We start from the raw sequence: 21,184 nt of genomic DNA on the forward strand, positions 1-21,184 counted from the left end.
CCAGTGCAAAATAAAACTCCACTGCAGCAATACTGTGCTGGTAAAAAACAGTACTAATACTGCAGACATTTTGCTATAGATGTGTTTACTTTAGCACTGATAATAACTTCTCTCCCAAATGTTATTAGTTTTCTGCAGTACGTGGTAAAATGGTGAGCTGGCTGGAAAAAAAAAAAAAAAATCAGAAGCTTGCGCGTAAAATCGAAAGTATGACGCTAACACTTTAAAATGTATCTTAGCTTCAGCTTTTTCAACAAATCTACCAAATAACTCTTTCAGATTGCACACGCCCGTCCTTACCTAACACTTTTACTACACTCCATTATTTCATAGTTTAACAGCGTTCCGCCCCACCCATCCGTACCGCTTTGTGATTGGCCGTTTTTTTTTCGATCCCGTGTCTATCATGGGCAGTAATCGAGTCGGTATACAAATTGTGATCTCCGCGCTGTGATTGGCCCCCACTGCTTCCCCTTCTCTCTGTGATTGGCCTGCCTCGCCTCTCTTAGCCCCTCCCCCTTGCTCGGGGTTTCTCGCTTTGTGTCGCGGTAGTGCAGCTCAAGCTGGAGTCGTGGTCTTGTGCTGAGCATGTTGGATCTGTGGAGACCGAGTCGCCGCTGCAGTCTGGCTTAGGGGATTGCGAGAGCTGAGGAAAGCACCGAGTCCAAGGCCTGCGGAGACTGGAGTGTTTTTATAATCAAACCTGCGACTTGCTGGAGGACACCTTTCTGTGCCTCTGCACACACGGTGAGTTTGTAGCTGAGTACTGTAAATGCCAAATCGTCTATGTCTTCCGTTCCGTACTGTACAGTTGTATTCTCGGTAATAGTACATTGATAAGAATATAATGCAAATACAGGTATAGGAATGCAAGATTGTGATACTTCATCTCAGCTTATATACGTGTAGAAACCTGGCACATTTTCATTCTGCATTGCACAGACAGAACATGCGTGGCATTTACTTGCAGGATTTAATTATACTTATTACTGCGATTTGAAAGAATAAGCTACGTCTTTTTAAGGATATGCTAGTAACAGTAATATAGCGTTGTTTACAGAAGCATACCTTGGACCGGAGACCTGTGGTTCTGCAGGTAATACACGAGGAAACCAAACAACAACGATCCATTGCAGAAAAAAAGCTTCTAAAAAAACATTTTGACCTATTCGTTTGCACGGTGTTGTACCTCCCTCGTGGTGAATAATGCGTGTATTTACACAAAAACAGCGTGCAGTTTGCCTAGCAGTAGAACGCATTGGGTTTGATTAGTTATTTTTCTTCTTTTCTGTCTTTCCGTAGTTTGTTATCGGTGTGTGCAACAGCACCCAGGGAAATCCCAGCCTGCAAACTGATCTCTGCCCGGCAGGTAAATCATCTTGCTACGTGTCGTTCTGGTTTGAATGTTAAAGCGGAGGTTTAGTCCTCTGTATAGTATGAAGTAGTTTATTTATGCTGTTGTTTATCCCTGAGGACTTTCTTCGCAAATGACTCGCGTGTCACTCCGAATATAGCAGTTTGGATGGTGGCTGTCTACAAAGATGATTACAGTGTGCCGATTTAAATATCACATAGGTAGGGATTTGCCATCCAACCCCATTCATAATCACGCGCTGCCTAAGATAGTCTCGTCAGTCCTCACTGGGCTAATCAAATAAGTAGGAGGTTAAGGTCCCGGATCATTTTCCCCCTCCATCTGATTTGCAGTCAGTAGGATGTATTTGTGTTGGGAACGATCTTGATTCCTTCTCCCGCCCTTCCCAGTGTACAGCTGCTGCATGGGTACCCTCTGAAGGGAAAGGAGAGATCAGGTAAACATTAGAAAGCTGTTGACCTACTTTCCCCATCCATTAATTTTAAGCTCTCACTACTGTACACACATGCAAAGGACATTTAATCTGAAATAATACCGGCAATACCAGATTCCCCTAGAAATAGATATTCTTGACTTGTCGGTTGACACACATACTGTGTAATAATAATACATTTTACAATTATCCTTGCTTTTAAACCAGGCTAACTGAGAGATCGCATTGTCCTGTGTTTTTCTTGTTGTTCACTTAAATAAACAATAAAAGCCGTGCTGCTGGTGAAATCGAATTTGGGGATTTCTATACCACCCACCCTTTTCCTTTTATCTGATAATGCTACTGTAAATTATGGGCATTTTAAGGGGAACCAACAGAACACTTTTGACTCGAACCATGAGCTACTCTCCAGTTCTCCCTGTTGGGTGTGTGGAGGTCTTCAGTTGCTGCTTGATCCTGTCTTTAGAAATGTGCTCTAAACTGAAGCGATGGGATACACACCATCACTAATGTGTGAGATTAGCTGTTGCAGTACACAAGATCTGAGAAGAATAATTACAGAGTCCTGGCAGGGAAACTGTCCTAGCAGAGTTGAAGTGATATTGAATCCATGTTCTAAGTAACTGACAGTGAGACTGCTGATCCTTTGTCTGGTCCTCTATGAGGAGCACTGCCAGTGCCCTATCAATTTGTGGCTGTACTGCAAAAATTCAGCAAAGATCCTCTTGTGCAGCTGTGTTTCTGCATTGTCCGTTTTCATTGGTCTGCCGATTTGGCTTTTTGTTACACAATCGGACTGTGGGGCTGGGGGTAATCCTATGAAGAAACCTCAGAAGCCTGTTATTGCAAGAACTTCTGGAATCCACTTTATACATCATTGGGGAGGGGGTTGAGGAATTTAAAAACCTCTTCTGTTGATAGACGGATCGTGTTTGATCTCTGTTCATTCACATGTGATGTGAAACCTACAAAGTGACAGGAAGAGGTCAGATATTTGGAGCACTGCTTCATGTGATGTTACCAGGAGCTTCAGTGACAGTGGGTGCGATGTCTGAATTTGAAACATCCAGCACTATAATAAATGTGCATGCAAAACCAGTGAGAAAACACAATTCATTTTATGTAGAGTAAGTTGTGCAAAGTAATTGTTACAATCACCTGTTAAAACTAGAGCCCTTTTTAAAGTGTTGTGTTTGCTTGCTTTTATCTTCCTTCCAAAAATAAATAATCCTGTAGCAAGGGCACTTCAACAGTAAACAGGTAAGCCAGGAGGAAAAAAAGTGCAGTACAGCAATGAAACTTGGCAGCCAGATTGTACCACAGGATATGTTGATAGGTTGCTTAATACAGCATGCTTCTGTCATCTTTCTGAGAATCTAGGCTATAGGCATTTTTGAGCCATCCTGTTTTTTATTAGAAGCTGGTTTTAACCAAGGATGAGCACATTTTACAGGGGCTTAAGAACTATTAAAACAGTGCAATTATTTAAAAACTAAATTCATGCAGATACACAATGTATTGTAGAATCTTACAGTAATCTACCAGGCCATAAGGTATAGCATGATTTCAGTCAGTCAGGTCTCATTAAAATGAGATGGCTACATATTTTCATTAAAGGAGTAACTTAATTCTGTTATTACTTTCTTTATTTCTGTGCTCTTGTGTTGGTATTTGCCAGAGTTTCTATACCTGTTCTTCAGAGAGCTCCCAGGCTCGGCTCGATCGTTGCTCCTGGTTTGACAGAGAAGGTAAGTACACACTCTGCAGAGACAGCAGCAGCTCTCTCAGCATCGGCAGCTCTCAGGAGTTGTCGTGCAGTGTGACAGTGTGTATTAACAGTTAATGTGGAGAACGAGAGCGGATGGGACTAGTTCAGTTGGTAAGGTTGAGTCAAGATGAACTGAGTGCTACAGTAAACACACAGAACAATGTGAGGCAGTTCTGAAAAGGAGGTAGCAGAGAACAGCGTTTCCCAGGAATATTCTCTGTGTATCGTGCTCTGCTAATCATTCTGAAGTCCAGTGTTATGTCAGTGTAGTGTATCAGCTGGATTTATGACGCTGGTTGTTGTAAGCAGGCGAGGGCCCTGTGACATGACGTTATGCACAGTTGTGTTTTTGTTGTAAATTTCTATCCAGTTATCAGGAACAGCTGTTGGTACAGTTAATGAATTTGCTCAAGTGCAACATAAGTCAGAAAGGACTGTTTAGCAGTGTTCTCATTAGTTCCATTTCACTGTTTTTTTTTTTTTTATATATATATACAGTAGCATAATATTCAGGTTCTTACACAAGCCTCTAAGTAATGGGCAATGTCTTCAGATACCGTTATAGATTTCAAGAATGTAATGGTCAAAGGGCATAAAACCTATGCTAGATTTTGACTGGGTGTGAATGTTGTGTTTTTTTTTTTTTTTAAGCTGTTGTCCATCTTTGCATTCAGTAATGCTTGCATAGCAATCAAGTCCTGCAGTTTGGAGACTAGCTTGTTTGTATTACTGTATAGTGAAGTAATGACTGAATTACCTTATCTTCAGTCTGTTAAGAACGGTACCTCATAGATTATCATTAAATATACACACCGCTGTGGCACCAGGACATCCATTACCAGCTGTTATCATTGTAGCCAGTGTACCATAGCAGTGTTTTATAAAAAGCTACTGTATCTAGTGAAGGGGGGGGTGATAGCATCAGAATGCTGAACACCGACAAGTCCCTGCATGCTGGTTTTGAAACACAGCCCTGGTATTCTGTCCCTAGCTGAGCCCCAGGCAGGGCTGCTGAGGTGTGCAGGCTGCTGCTTGTTCCTCGCTGTTTAATTGTAGGCTGATCTGGACAAAAGCAATAAATGTAATAGAGAATTACCTACCTCACAGTACCAGTGTTTGGAGGAGAAAATATCATTTTAAATTAATAACATTTTGAAAGATCATCAGTAAAATAATCATTGGTTTATTTAATCGTTTTTGTGTTAGTCTGCTAGGTTAACTTAATGTGTGGTGTATTTTACTATAAGTTAGGTTTGGGACGAGGCATTCATGTTTATTTGGTAGGACTGCTCTTTCCTTGGTATGTGAAGAAGTCCTTTGCCAGCTGACTAGAGATTCCAATTCCTGCAGCTATTGGAAACAAATTGTTAAAGGAACAAACACTGTGTCGTAGAAAATAGTTTCAGTTTCTGTGTGACTGATTTCTGAACCACGTGACAGCATTTTAAATATTTAAACAGCACTGCGAGAAACACTGTTATTTCCAATCTTGCATCGCAAAAAAATATTTACCAGTAGAGTGCTTGATTATTTTCTTGTCTCTCAGTATCCATTTATTTGTGTTCGGTCTTTTCTTGTGAGTGGCTAATTTATGCTGTCCTGCTTTTTGATTTTTATGCACTGGGCCTTATTCCAAAAAAAAATGTTGTTTGTTTAAAAGTGTTTGTAAATGTTCTCTAAGGTTACAGATAGTTTTGAAACACGAGCAAACAATAAAATGTCCAACCCGTAGTTCACTGAGAAATGTTACTTCACAGTTCTGAATTGAGGAACAATGCAATACTGAGCTTGTGAGTATTTCTTCTGTGTTCGAATCCAAAACCTTCGTTAAAGACTCGTACTGGGTTGATGCCAGTAATTGTTTTGTCGGAAGTCAGAATGTTTATTGTTGTACCATCCCAATTTCTATTTGTGACGCATGAATATTTGGAGGCGCTGTAGCTCAATAATAATCCATTTATCTTCCATTCTGTGAAGTAGGTACTTCCTCAAAGTCCTTAACTGCTGCAAAATACAATTACCAGATCTGTTCTGTGCTAAAGTACTGAAGATACTTTGCATAAAGCTGCAACATCCAGTGGCAGGCTTTCTTTTTTTATATATATATATATATATATATATATATATATATATATATATATATATATATATATATATATATATTTTATATATATACCAGGGATATATATATATATATACCCATAATTCCTTTTTAATTATGTCTTTTTTTTTTTTTAAGGATACCAGGTTGTAAGGTGGGTTTTAGATGAATTTTGATTAAGCTGCATAAGATTTCTTTTCTCTTGACTAATTACTAAAACACATGCCAAGATGCTACTGAGTTAGCTGCTAAAGATGGCTCTGTCTTGGTTAGCTTGCTCATATATACAGTACTGCAAGCAAAATGATTACTGTTAACCGAGCAATATACAAAACACAGCTGCTTACAGTAACAGTGCTAGAGCAGTAGGTGCATGGACTTATACCTGAATGTACACAATTTTCTGAGTACACACTTATTGCTCCAATGTGATTTAACAAAAAAAAAAAAAAAAAAAAATATAATATATATATATATAATATATATATATATATATATATATATATATCTATTATATATAGATATATATATAATATATATATATTATATATAGCGTGCACAATGTATAACTGACAGCATGATGGGTTGTGATAGTAACAGTAATAAAGACCACGCAAGCCTTGGAATTGGATTTCCTAATCTTCCTTGAATTTATTTATTTATTTATGTTTGCTTTTTTTCACCCGCCAACCCTTTCTAAAGTAGTCCTCCCCTCTTATAGAGTTGATAACCCCACATGCCCACTTTCAGGAGCTGGCCTTATCTGTTGTTGTAACCCATATTCAAAAATGGAATTGCACAAGCTTTCTTCTACAGTTTGTATTGATTACACGTGATGCATGAATGCATAGTCTAGCTAACATGCATCTTTTGGCTGTGGGGATTTGGGATCTATAATACAGCAACAAAAGAATGCATATTTCCAGTAACAGGAGCCTTGTGAATTATTATTTTTTTCTCTCCTTGAGATCAGGCCAAGTAAAAAGTGCATAATGCTTTTACATGCGACTCCTGGGGAAATTGCAAGGCAGCATGATTAGCTTTTATGATGTGTCTTTCTTCAGGCTAAAGTGACTTTGCTAAACTGATGCTGAAAATAACGTAAATTTGAGGGCAGCAGAGTGAAATGCACTCTTCATTTAGAGAGGTGGAGAGACACTCAGAAATTGGCATTTTGCGCAATTGTAAATTTTACAGCCACACAGTATTTCTTTTGAAGTGCTTGTGTTGCACTTTTTTTTTTTTTTTTAAATGCGTTACAAACTCCATGTGTTTACCCATTACCCTCCCTGAAGAAACTCGCAAGGCAAAAGATTAGGCAGTTTTTTGGCGTTTTCCTTCTTTCCAAGAAAAACACACAAAAGGTTGAAGATAAAAAGCTGCACGGCAGGCTGTTGTGGAGCTTGAGGTTCTGTAGCTAGAACTACGTCGAGTGGAATGTAAGCAAATTGAAAATGTCTGTCTGCTTTGTGACGAAGCACAGACGGAGAAGGGAAGCACGTGGCACACTGGCACCGGCTCGGAGTGATGGTTTGTGTTTAAGATTGATCAGGATTGTGGCGCTTGGCTCCTGTTAAGAAGCTTTCTACCGTATTGACCGCAGAAATTCAGGTGGTTCAGTAAAGCTTTGTCCTTGCACAACAAATGCACAACTGACCCAAAAGTGTTTTATCAGTCTGGGTATCCTGAATAGCACAAAAGCTGTTGAACAAGCAGTACCATTATGAAGTGTAAAACCACTGAAGCTCATTCTGTTTGTAAAGGAGCTGGATAATGGGCCACGAGCCATCTCCTGCAGCTCAGTCTGCATTAAGGATCCCAGACAGGGCATGAAGGGTAACTTTTAGAACCAAGGCTGCTGTGGGTTCTGTACATTCTGTACAGTGTATAGGAGCTGCCGTGCTGCAGTCAGCCCCTATAGAGAGGAGTTCATTCTGTACAGTGTATAGGAGCTGCAGTCAGCCCCTATAGAGAGGAGTTCATTCTGTACAGTGTATAGGAGCTGCAGTCAGCCCCTATAGAGAGGAGTTCATTCTGTACAGTGTATAGGAGCTGCAGTCAGTCTCTGTAGAGAGGAGTTCGTTCTGTACAGTGTATAGGAGCTGCAGTCAGTCTCTATAGAGAGGAGTTCATTCTGTTCAGTGTATAGGAGTTATTGCACTGCATGTTCAAGTTGTTCTCACACAGGTTGATTTCCAACCCCATATAATCTCCTCCACACATGAACTTAGATAAAAGCCCTCCTGCAGTCTTAACCATTAAATGACAGACTGTGCAATCTGTAGATATTGAAGGTCAGTGAATTGGTTCAGCCGTGTTTTTATTGAGAAGGCTGCTCTCTGTTTTGATGCATATAGAACTGTAAATAGTTTGTCCTGCTTTTCGAAGTACGGATGCATGAAGTAGATGTAAATTTCATGCTTTCTGCTTGGGGGGGGGGGGGGGGGGGTAGTTATTTTGAAGGCTGTTTCTTGAATATATGAAAAGACACAATGCAAGCCAGCCAATCTATTAATATTAGAGTACGCTGTTTAATATAAAAAAAACTGAAAAGTTGAAATGCTCAGTGTACTAGAATGACATTCAGCTCAAGTTTCTTGGTTTCAATTAAAGAGCTTGAATGAATACACAAATGATTGCTTAGCCAGTTCAAAAATGCAGTTTATGGACCACAGTGCTGTACTGTATACCCCAGTTCCACATGATAACCACTTTTTTTTTTTTTTTTGGTTCCTGGGTAGTAAGTGTTATTTCCTAATTGCTTATGCCTCAAAAGTATAGAACATGGCTATTATTCCCCACAAACTTTGCTTTTGTGACCAGGACAGTGATATTTCAAAATATCACTATTTCCAATGGGAAAATGGGCAAATGTGTGTCTTTTTGTTTACATAAAGTCAGAAAAAAACAACATATGAATCCAAATTAACATGTATTTATACTAAAGTAATACAAAGATGACTACAAAAGAAGTGAGTAGTTTTTCAAGATTTATGAGATACTTTTACAATTATACTGTAAATACACATTTTCCCATTTTCCCATTGGAAATAGTGATATTTTGAAATATCACTGTCCTGGTCACAAAAGCAACGTTTGTGGGGAATAATCGCCATTTTCTATACTTTTGAGGCAAAAGCAATTAGGATAAAACACTTACTACCCAGGAACAAAAATTGGGTTACATAGTGTTGTCAAAACAAGTTTGCTTGCATTGCTTGAAGGTTCTGTTCAGTCTCAGTTTAACACCTGTTTAAGAAGATGGTGTCTAATGATTCTTATGTGGAACATTTTCTTTAAAAAAAAAAAAAAAAAAAAAAAAAAAAGTGTACTCTTATTGCAGCTACTCTATAGAGGGATGGCACTAACACCCCTATTGCATAGCAGTCTGACCCATTCCTGGTTTTACAATGATTTTAATAACACATCTGGGCTTGTTAAATACACACTGTGGCTAACAAGTGTGGGAATGGATGAAACTGCTATACAGTAGGGATCTTATGTAGATCTCTATTTGTATTTACAGTTTATTTGTAATTCAAAAGCAAAAATATTGTATAAAGTGACTTGCTAAAAATGAATGCATTTTGAAACCAGCTTGATTTGGATATACTGTATTTAACTGTATTTAAGGAAGAAAATATTAACAAACAAGGCAGATCTGGAGTGCATTTGCAAATTAAGCTAGTTTTAAAAAAAAAAAAAAAAGACTTAATTGATAATAGTCCTGTATCTCAACATCAGCTTTTGTGTAACCTGGCAACTGGCACTTTTTTTAAAACATCAACTTTTCAAGTGTATTTCACTGAGTTTGAATTTACTCAGAAGTGAAGTTGTCATCTGTAATTACACTTTCATAAATTATCAATGTAATCATTAACACAGGAAGAAGCCCACCTGATTCGATTGCTCTTTCAAAAGGTAAGATGTGATGGCATGGGGTTTTCAATCATTTCATCGTCGCCTGTCACAGTAGTCAGAATGATTGAGAGTCATGTTTGAACTTTCTTCCTGGGTCGTAGTTCATTCTGTTACACGCTTTGGGTTTTTAAATCAAGCCGATCCACATGCCCCTCCCAGTTGAAACCTGTGGAACGTGGCTCTTCAGATCTGTGTTGCTCTGGGAGCCTTGCTGTTCATACCTCTGTACAGTATTGTTCAAATGGAAACTGAACTCTCATAAATGCTATTGGCTTCAGGTATAATGTAATGACATGCAAGAAGCCTAGGACATTTCATATGTGAACAGGCATGAATATTATTCCTTCCGGGGAGACGGATTAAAAGTTGAATTGTTTCCCTTTGTTACAGCAAGCTAGGCTTTTGAATCTTTAAAGCAGACCGATTTTGGGGTATGCATGCACAAGGCTGAGGTATGGAAGAGGCATACGTTTTTAATGAAGAGGAGAGGGAGGAGAGCCCAGCTGCTCGGCTGCCTCTCGCTTCTCCTGTCTGGAGAGCACAGCACACACCCTCTCACGTGTTCAGCAACGGAAGGAGCTGCTCTCTTAATTCTTACAGTCAATACATTAGGAATGCCTGAGATATACAATAGGGCACTTGTTTTGTTACAGTTAGGCTCCTGTTAACAGGACTCCTCCCTGAAAGAGATGTGGCATCGCAGTGTACCCTGAATGACTGTTAATTAAAATGTAATGCTGTTGGTATTGTGCACGTGTAGTGGATATACGTAATGCATAATGGCTGCTGCAGCCAGTCAGTTTCAGTGATGATGGGGAAGATCTTCCTGTATATCCAAGAGTCTTTTGACAGGTGATGCTTCTTTATCCGAGACTGCAAGAAGCAGTCTTTAAAGGCTACGGCTCTCTGGGGCCCTCCAGAGAACAGGCTTCAATCAGTAGTTCCAGCCACAAATATCAAAGCAGCAGCTGAGGCAGCAGTCCTTGAGGGTGTTCTAGTCCAGTATGTGTTGAGATCATGTTAAACTTCTGGCAGGCCGGGCTCGTCCTGTCTGCACATGGTGGCCCTACAAGCCCCTGTGTACTGTATGATGGCGATCACCATTAGGGTGAATAATGTGTAAGGTAGGGTTTATTATTGCATGATTATGATGCGATCACCCGTGGGGGGCAGGCTTGTGACTAACTTGAAAGCCAGGTAGGGTTTCTTGTCGTATGATTAAGATGCAGTCTGGTAATGAGATTGAATTATCTTCCTGACGGGACTGCATTGGAGCAGCTTTGCTGGAAATGGTTTTTGGCAGTCGTTGACTTCATTAAATTTTCTCTTATTTATTTTTTTTCTTTGCATGATAATTTATAAAATGCAATGCATACTTTATATACAGTTGCTAATTTAGATGTAATACACAGCCCTGATGCAGACTGCTGGAGGAGAGATGTATGAATGAAAGAGAAATGCATTTCAAGCAAACTAATCCAGCCGCGCCTGCTAATCGTCTATAAATCGTTATGCATTGTATATTTGTTTCTTCAGGGCTAAAGCTGAAATCCTGCTGTTGCTCATTTTTCAATCCATTGCATGTTTTAAAGCCATTAAGGGTTGCAGGATCATTTGTTGGATTCACACCATTACCTTCCAATGCCTTTCAGTAGACAACAAAAATGGAACAAACATGCATTCATATGCGGCTGGCTTCTTTTTTTTTTTGTTTAAGTAAAACATACGCGTTCTGTTAATAGATTTTGCACCGTATATTACTGGGTGAAAATATGTATGACAAATTTGTTTTTAAAGAAAAATTAATGAAGGTTCATGTGCAAAGCAGTAGGGGTATTTCTGTTCAACATGCGTTTTTTTTTAAATGTGTTTTTTATTGTAGGCTGTGATCTCCTCTAACACACCTGAGAATAATACTGCTAGCTGAAGAGACTCCTCGACCAGTCTGTCTGCAAAGAAAATGACAGCAGGTACAGCAGGAATGTCACCCTTACTGCTTGGGCACGTCACAAGCTGGAGATGCAGAGTGGGGCCATTTGTTTGGGCTTGCCGTTAGTATGGTATCCTTGACTTATCTGTGCAACAAATTGAGTATTTGCATGAAGGCTGCAGGAAGAGGAAGGACTGACCACGCGTTTTGTTAAATGAGACGGCTGTTGCTGACAGGCAAGGATATGTTTGAAATTCTTTTAACGGTTTGGAGAAGAGAAATATTTTTTTGAAGTTTTATCTGTTCCAGCAAATTCCATTTCAGTGGAAACTGACGTCTTCTCTTGACCTAATTTAAGCGGTTTGGAGATGATCGTTGTGGGGGATGGAGTGGGCTGGAATGTTCTGCAGGAGTTTTTTTGTCTTCACGTTTAAAAGTGCTGCAGTCGGCTTAGCTTTCATAATCGGACAGTAATCAAAGGGAGTGACTGACTCAGAATTAGCAGGTATGGCAATTTGTAATATGATTTGATTTGATGAAACCTCTTGTTCTTCCCTGCATTCATAACTTTTGGGAGAGATCCAACGTTGAAAACTGCACATCAGCAAGTTGTGCCCGAGCAGACCAGAATATATAAAATGATTTGTTACCAGCTCTAGTGAATGGGAATCTGTCTTTTTAACTCCAGTGTTTTTATAGGGCACCTTTTCTGTGTCCCATATTGAGTGCTCTGAGAGACAGAGCTGTCAGAAGCCAGATTTCTTATCAGCCGCATGCCATGCGGGCTCTGATTGTCTGCCCGACTCGCTGTCTGTCTGCAGAGTCCCAACCCCTGGGTTGCTTCCACCAAGCCAAGCGTGCTTCAGTAACGTCTTGTATTGTACCAGCATGGATTCTAGTGAGACACAAGAAAGGCCCTGCTGTGCTGTCACTGTAGCTGTGTTTCTGGAAGGAATTGCAGGAATAATTGGGTCCCTCCAGCAGATCAGTCCCTGTTGCGTGATAATGCTGTTGTTGTTTTCAAATGTAGATCTATCTCTGCTTTCGTACCTGTAGATTTTAATGTTTTGGTTGAGCTATTTCTGATACAATTCTGTGTTTTTGCTACCTTTCGCACACTATTTGTGGATTTAGGGGAGTGATGAAATTGTAATTTATTTTTTATTTTTTCATGCCCCCCACTATTTGACAGATATTTCAGTATGCTGGACTGCATCTTGTCCATTTCTCGGTCTGGCAGACAAAGCAACCAGTTCCTGCGTAGCTGCCCCAACACGCCCGACGTTAACATTTCATTTGTGTTTATATTTATAATGGATTTTATTGATAGTCTGCAATCCATCTCCTTCCTCTCAGTGATGGGAAGATGAGTCGTCTTCTGTTGTATAATATGAAACTTTCACAGATTGGGGAAATCTGTCAAGTTTTTACATTTGTGTACTGAAGATACAGTATTGAAGAAAATAATTTTAGGTTTTTTTTTTTTTTTTCACGCATGTACTGTGTTTAAAATTCTTTCCCTGCACACCCTTCAGTTTGAGTCATGCAGTCAGATATCTGAGGCAGTCTTTGATTAGCAAGTAATATCTTATTCACATCTCTGGATCAAATAGATTTCAAGAGGTTTTTATTTTTTATTTCCGTTGTCATACTGTATTGCCATCATTGAAAAGATTCTTTGATATGTTACTGGTTTGAGGCTCTTTTACTTTTTAAATCCTTGTACATTTTTATTTTTATTTTCTGGGGCTGTTTATCATTCCATTTCTGTTTATCTGTGTCTTTGCTGGCAATTTACCACAGCTTCTCTCTGGCATGCCATTTTCTTATTTGCAGATCCATGCAAGTTCTGATGTTTTGTCTTCAAAGTTTATTCTTTTAGCTATGAAGGCAGTTTGATAGACAGCTACCAAAAACTATATTTTTAGGATCTCTCCACTCAGCTAATCAGGGAAGCATAATGGCAATGCGGGCAGAGCCCCGAGCCAACGAGAATGCTTGGAAGTCTGGGGGAAGAATTTTGTTCAGTTGACAGCGTGGCATTGTTCAAACAGTGTGTCTGTATTTGAATGCAAACAAACTTTAAACTAATTAAGAAATCTGGTGCACGGTGGTCAGATATTGGCTGCTTCATTTGTAGCCATTCGGCAGTTCTCCTGTCTTTTGGGTTTTTAATTTTTTTTTTTTTTACAGGGAGCATTTTTTAAAAATTTGATTTAAATACTTATTTTGAGTTTCTAAACAGATTTTTTTTATTTTTTTTATTGTAAGCTAGTGAAAGTTGGAGCCTGTCTGTTATCTTGCTGTGGATGTAAAAATATATTTCAGTGCGTCAAACAGCAAAGCTTCAAATCCTATACCAATCCAGAAGTGTACGAGATCCAGGGAAGACAGATTTGTGCTTTTTTTTTTTTTTTTTTTTTTTTTAATATCTTCCCAATTCCCAAAATTACCTTTTGCTTTGAGTCAGCAGTTGCAATGGGTGGGGGAGGGGGGGGGGGGCTAAATCCTGTTAGTTTGGATGCTGCATATTGTCAAGGTTTCTTTTATTTACATTTCCGTAGGCTCACGTATTCTACAGCAACCCCATTTTAGGTGTGATTCACAAATGCCAGCGATTTTGTATTTCACGGAAGAGATGTCAGATCCTTGATTACAGGTTTGAAAAAACATAGCATATTTTAAAATTGCAAAAGAAATTCTCTAAAGGGTTGTTTAAAAATAAATAGAAGAAACACACACACACCACTGACACACGGATCAGCCTGTACAAAGTCCTGTGAAGTAGCTGAGAAAAAGGGTAGCAGTCTGCATTCAGGGAACAGGGCTGGGGATCAGTGTATGCAAAGCCGCAGAGGCTGATGGAGTTTACTCACTCTATTGCTGAAAGCGTCTCACAGCCCCATCGTATCTTTTGAAAGTACCGTCTGAATTATTAAAGGCGTCTTTGTTCATTAAACTGAGCTTCCAGTGAGCAGATTATATAAAGGGGTGTGGAAGGACTGGAGTGCCATCGGGCAGCACTGAGAAGCATTCATCTCCAGCAGGCTCCAGGGCTGGTGTTGACCCAAGTGAAGTACTTTACTGTACAGCCTCTAGAGATTTGCAAGGAAGTGTTTTGTTGTTGTTGGGTTTTTTTTTTTTTTACTGAAGCTTTCTGTGTGGTGCTGTTCAAGCACATTAGGACTCTTTTATACTGTATTTACATTCATGCCTTTTAAAAGGTTCGGTTATAACACTTTTTCAGATACTGTGCTGTAAATCACCAACACTTATTTTACATTGCAAATTTAGTTATTGATGTGAGAATTATTTGTCAAACACTGGAGCATTTAAAAGTCAACATTACTCAATACCACTGCTGTATGAGGATTCGTGTTAGCAGGTACTGGAAAGTTTTATTGATTTTTATTTCAGTCGTCATGAAATATTGGCACAAATTTGTGTATTGAATTATTTCATCATTCAGAATTCTAAGAAGCCTCGATTATGTTGCCTGTTGTACTACTGTACGTGAGTTTAGTTTAATATACAAAATTTGTATTTATAAAATTGATTAGAAAAAACAATGTTTAAGACTTTTTTTTTTTTAAATATTGAAAACCTAAAGAAACCTTTTTCTGAAAACATCTGCATTTATAATACTGTCTGTGCTGCAGATGTTGACAGCATGATTCTGGCTGATGTAACTAAACAGTAAAACAAAAGTAGACCATAACACACGCACAGAGTTTATTACAGAATTGGATAACTGCAAAGGAGTGTTAGTGTACTTGTACCTTGAGCTGAGGGAGCACAAAGCCACTCTTTCAGAAACGGGGGGCTGAAACCTTGTTCCAGGAGACCGGGAGACCTAGTCTTGAGACAACTTTGCTTTTATCAAACCCCAAATCTCTCCTGGTGTTCCATGCAGTGGCCTGAAACCTAGTCTCCTTAAACCAAGTTCCAATCTTTGTGTTCCCCCAGCTTTATGGAGGTGTTACACATTTGTTTGTTTTTATCTAGGACTGAACGCCAGAGTTTGTCATCGGCTGGGTCTGACTTGGGTTCTGAATTAGAGGAGGAGGCATTATAAAAACTATCATGATGACAGTTAGAAAGAGAAAGGGTAAAATATACTTTGGTTTGGAAACCAGTTACAGTACAATAATTCTCAGAACAGTATAACTGCGCTCTCGCTCCAGCAAAGTTCTCATTAAGTTGGGCCCTGTGAAGTTATGGAATTGTGCCAGTGTCTTTGCTGGTCACATGAATGTATTCGGAACACAGCTGTTTAATTATCATTCCCTCTAATTGCTCAGCTGCAAAGGGCAGGCAGGCAGGTCTGTGCCTGTGTTTGCGTTGGGTGTCTATGCTGATAACAATCTACTGTTCCCAGGAAGCTGGAGCCACTGATGCGGCTTGGCGAGATATGAAACGATCCCCAATGATTTATAGGGCTGTCTTCAGGAGTTAAAGTCTGATTGTGAAGAGTAAATTGAGTTTTGTGAAGCATGAAATCCCCCTAAAGGAATGGTTACCTAGCACAGTAACTGCAGCAGAGGAAGCTTTTTTTTTTTTTTTTCTAAGATGCTGCTGCGAGGTGCATTGGATTCTGTAAGTAAGCTAACATCCGCGAGAAGCACATTAATAGTGTAAGTAGCTCCGGATCGGGGAGTGTAATCTAACCTTAAATACAGCTTAGAGAAGGTACAAGCTTTGATGCTGCATCAGCTCACATTCTTTAACATTCATTTCACTGGACCTTTACATTGTCTATTGCTTTCCTATTCATCTTTGTTTAACAGAAGACCTGTGACTCTGCTAGGTAACTGTGCAGGCAAATGCTGCATGGAATCCAAGATTAGGACCACATGTGTGTGTAATGAGGGAGCACACAGAGTACAGAATACACCCATGTGTTTTGAAACTCGTTCGTTAACCAAAATGTAACGTTTACTTCTAATGCTTATGTATTTTTTCTGGATATCGCTAACGGACAGTTTTGTTTCTAACTTGAAATCTACTTCTGAAGCAGTGCGCATTCCTCCCTGTACTGCCACGGTTGATGCGGATTTGACTTGTACAGTACTTGATTTGTAACAAGCATATGTGCATTTAAATAGGGGTGAAATTGTATGTTTCCTGTCGTGGAAATCGGAGCATGTGTTTGGCGTTGGTGTGTTTTCCAATGGCTGGGCTGTTAAAATGCTGGAAGGCATTCAGGGAACGTATCCAGACATGTAGTCTTGTGGAATCCACATTTTGTAAAGTTTGCCACATCACCAGTAAGCATAGAGTACATTCACAGGGTCTGTTTTTAATTAAGGAATAACCACATTCGGCTGTTTTAAAACCTACAGGACAAATGTTTAGTGCGTTCATTACTTTCTGCATCACTTTCTGCTTTACTGGGTTTCAATTTAATTTTTTTTGCTTCACAATGTAGCTGATGTTGCAGCAGTCTGTCAGTCAGCAGCACATTATCACATATTAAGGTACTGTAGGTACTGAACAACATGGGAGTGATGTAAGGCACTAAGGGCCAGGTCTGTCAAGGGTTTTACACCAAAATGCAATTCGAAGTGGCTGTATTCTGAACCATTTCTCGTTAGGGAAAATATATGGAGCCTATAAAGTATTGCGTCATATTGAGACATATTCAATAAATGGCGTTATAAATCTTGGCTCGTTTTGAAATATTGCAGTGTTTTAAAGGCAGTAGTATATACTGTAGTCTACCTAATGGTTCATTGTACCCCTTCACTTTTTGCCCCGTTTCCAAGCACAGTTTAGCTTGTAGCAGTTTTTTGTTTTCTGCTGCCTGCATGAAGTGTATTCAGGATGTTGTCACACAGCTGTCTGCCTGTGCTTTTTATTTTATTATTTTTAGGGTTCCTAAAGTTTTTTTTTTTTTTGCTCCTCCCAGTAATTGAACTTTCCCAGTAGCATGTGTTTCTCCTAGTACTGTGCTCATTAGGCTGGGGGGGGTGGATATATAAACAAACCTGACTGTCAACACTGAATGTAATGCAACAGTAGTCTTTCAGGACCAGCTCCAGCGAGGTGAGCTCCTCCCTGCAGGATGCCTGATCATGTGTGAAACCACAGGGACCCCGCAGGCTTCATACATGACAGGGTCATTGACACACTCGCACTTGTGCTTGATGTGTGAACGAGTGTAGCACTTCATGTTGCAATAGGTAGCACACAACCTTGGGCAGATACTGTAGCCTGGATGACTCGTGTTGGCAACTATATTTGTTTAGATCGTGTGGGTGTTTTTTAATTTAATTTTTTTTAAACTTCTGCATTTCATAGTTCATCATTTAAAAATGATCTGTGCCACGGTGATTTTGGATACTAGATATTAAGTGCTTTACAAGCTTCTACTTTAAGTACTTAATGGAGCATTGCTTACAGTCGGCGCAAGACATTTTTGTGGAAACTATTTACAGCACGCTGGAAAACCAACCGCCCTTCGCTCAAAGTATGTATCTTAAAGTGGCAGTGCCTGCCAAGAGAATGAAACAGTGAAGCAGGCCGGCTTCTCTCTCCATTCCCAAAGTGGCGTCACTACTCTCTGTGTTTGTCGATGTAAGCACCACCCTGTTTTTAGGTTTTATTACAGTCTTTTAATTAAACCTGTAAAAATGACATAACCGATAACATGCATGATCTATGCAGTGCTATAAAGTTTCAGCTACCCCATTTAACTGCTTTGTCAATAAACCCATTTAATGAAAGATCAATAGGTTTCATTTGGAGCGTGATTTAACGTCTTTTCTGACAAGGGTTTTTTTTTTCTTTCTCTAGTCATGTTAAATGAGTTGGATTAATGGCTGGGTGAAGTTTCAACACATTTTTCTTGATGTGTTGTCGTTAGATTAATCATCCTCTTGTGGAATGCATTTTCATTTATCTTTGTTGTAATTATAAGTGTATTTCCTTCCATGCAGTTATTGATAAGCTATTTAAAGCCTGCAAATCAATATGTATTGATGTAAATGGTATAATTTACCCTTGGTCAAAATAAATATTGTACAAAACAAAAAAGAAATGGTGAAGTGGATCTCTTGTTTCTCTGAAGAGCTGCACAGAAAAGTAACACAGCTGCACTGTGCTGGTGGTCATTAATCTTCTATGGTTAATAATAAAAATTCTGCTTTTATTAGGCTTTCGTACTTTTTAAATGATCTGGTCAAAAATAAAAGAAACTGCTATTCCCTCTCTGAAAATCATACCGTTCCCTTGTGTCAGTGATATATTAGCTTGTTTCCTAGTTTTATGGTAGATTCAGTAAAGGCATGACTTTATTGCAGGTAATTGTTTATTATCTAACATTTACGTAATTTGTATACTAATAACTACATGCATGATAATTACGGTAAATATTAATTTTAATAATAAACAACCTCAATGGGTAAAAGTTAAGTTGAAAGGAATGGAGACACACAGCTGACAGTGTGGATCTCCTTTCATCTATTTGTATTCCACTCTGAACAGAGTGGTGTTTTGAACCCTGTTTGAACAGAATGCTCTGTGTGCACAGCGTGCCTGTGTTAGGAGTTGGCCACGTGTGCTTGGTCACTGGATCAGTAGACTTTGTACTTCAGTCATACAGTGTTTGTATTTGCAGCCATTGTATTAAAAGTGCCATGCTGTACAGAGTATTGCTGTGCGAAGTGGTGGTGTAGTCTTCCACACCATTCTAACATTGGTGCAGATGTATGTACAAAATTGCATGCAATCACTCGCTGACAAACTTCAAAATATTCTTTACTTGGTTGCACAAAAAAGTGGGACCTATCAAGTTTGTTTTTATGGCTTTAAGGAAGCAGTCTGTAAAAGACACTGGGGTTTCAGAGGTACTGTCCCGCGGGTGGACTGCAGTCTGTAACAGACACTGGGGTTTCAGAGGTACTGTCCCGCGGGTGGACTGCAGTCTGTAACAGACACTGGGGTTTCAGAAGTACTGTCCCGCAGGTGGACTGCAGTCTGTAACAGACACTGGGGTTTCAGAGGTACTGTCCCGCAGGTGGACTGCAGTCTGTAACAGACACTGGGGTTTCAGAGGTACTGTCCCGCAGGTGGACTGCAGTCTGTAACAGACACTGGGGTTTCAGAGGTACTGTCCTGCAGATGGTGCCTGGTTACATGCTTCTCGTATTTCTTCTCTGTTGCAGGTTACCAGTGAGGAATGGTGGATCAGACAGCAGGATGAATTAGAGATATTATAAACGTACCATTCCAGATTGGGGTAAGTACTGTAAGAGCGCAGTTGTTGTTGTGATGTGTGTGTGTGTGTTGTTTGTGTGTTTTTTTTTTTTTTTTGTTTTTTTTTTTAAAGAAACCTATTATCTGTTTGTGGGCTAGGTTGTACAGACAGCTAATTCACCCCCACTGCCTCCCTACAGTAAATATTCTTCCCCATCCTGAAACCACCACAACGTAATTCGACAAGGCAGTGTCTGTTTGAGAGGGATCCAGGACTGCATGAATTCGGTTGTGCCTGCAGAGGGAGGTTCTGCTGGCTTCAGCTGGAGCGAGTCTGCCTGTAGCGAGTGCGATTTTGACATTCCCCTTTTTACTACGACTGCGGATATATCTGCTGTTTGCCAGGGTGTGGTCTCCTAAAACAAAACCTGTATGGGATCGTCCTGAGTGTAGACGCCCAGGGCAGTCCATGTAGCCTGTTGTGTGGCTATTCCAGCAGTATAAACAGTCATGGTAAATTGTAGACTTCATACCACACTGTAGCCTGAGCAAATAAGTACAGATGTTGTGGTTGGATTGTGTTCCAGGAGGATTTAACCTTCCAGTGCTGACTCCAGTCCAGAAGTCTGTGTTCCGTTCCAATTAAAAATGCTTTGTTTTGTACGTGACTGTCCTGTGGGAGTAGAATATTTATGATGTAGTGTGGTTCTGCAGGAACAGAGAATCTTCTCATGATTGTGTTGTGTTGGTGGTGTTCAAACTGTATTGTTCTTGTGTTTTAATTGTTTTGTGTTTGTGTTTTTTTTTTTAATCATAATTTATACAGTGCCTTATTAAAAATATGCTTTTATTTGTTTAGTATTGACATGTAAAGGTCATAATTGCAATAAGAAGCAGAATTTGTCGTGGTTGATTATTGCAGAGTGTAATCCCCCTCAAGTCTTGTAATATTGGAAGCTTGCTAAAAGTCTTTTTCATAATAACGTACCTAATCCCTCAGGACCAGTGATGGATTGGATGAGAGTATTAACTTGGAAGCAATTTCCTGCATTCTCTTGTTCTCAAATTGCTTCATATAACATTTGTGCTGTAAGTGTGAATCCTTTTTTTGGTTGAGTTATGAGTAAAAGACTCTACTTGATTCTGAAAGAGCACCTATCCTGCTAGTGCCTGTACTGGTACCACTAGCTGCCTTCAGTGGGTGTGTGTCCTCGCTCACTGCCATTGTGCACACAGGTCCAATGCAGTCCATCCAAGTTTAATTATCTTTTTGATGAGAGTGACACTAATTTTTAATTAAGTCTTTTCATTAGGTTTTATATTCTGTAATGTCTGCTTTCCAAATGTATTCCAGTAGTTTACTTTGGTGAAACACAAGTAAAAACAGATGGCGAGATGGAATTCAGACCTTTTGAGGAATCCTGATGATGTTTAATTGATTTATGGCAAACCATCGGTTG

The 21,184-nt window shown here is 39.5% G+C and overlaps 1 protein-coding gene across 3 annotated transcripts in view; it reads left to right on the forward strand.

Annotated features, from left to right (window-relative positions):
• The first annotated feature begins 547 nt into the window (after window positions 1-547).
• The window catches only part of LOC121294489 (D-glucuronyl C5-epimerase-like), a 34,635-nt gene continuing 13,998 nt past the window's right edge, over window positions 548-21,184 (forward strand). Inside the window, exons 1-3 of one of the 3 annotated variants that reach the window (XM_041218233.1) lie at window positions 548-747; window positions 1,303-1,369; window positions 19,694-19,767. The gene's annotated coding sequence lies outside the window, so the exon portion shown is untranslated. Of the gene's footprint in view, window positions 748-1,302; window positions 1,370-11,829; window positions 12,034-19,693; window positions 19,768-21,184 lie in introns of those variants that run through there. The other 2 variants (XM_041218234.1, XM_041218235.1) reach the window with 2 other exon arrangements.

Source organism: Polyodon spathula, chromosome 19 (genome assembly GCF_017654505.1).
Source record: "Polyodon spathula isolate WHYD16114869_AA chromosome 19, ASM1765450v1, whole genome shotgun sequence".
Lineage (NCBI taxonomy): Eukaryota > Metazoa > Chordata > Actinopteri > Acipenseriformes > Polyodontidae > Polyodon > Polyodon spathula.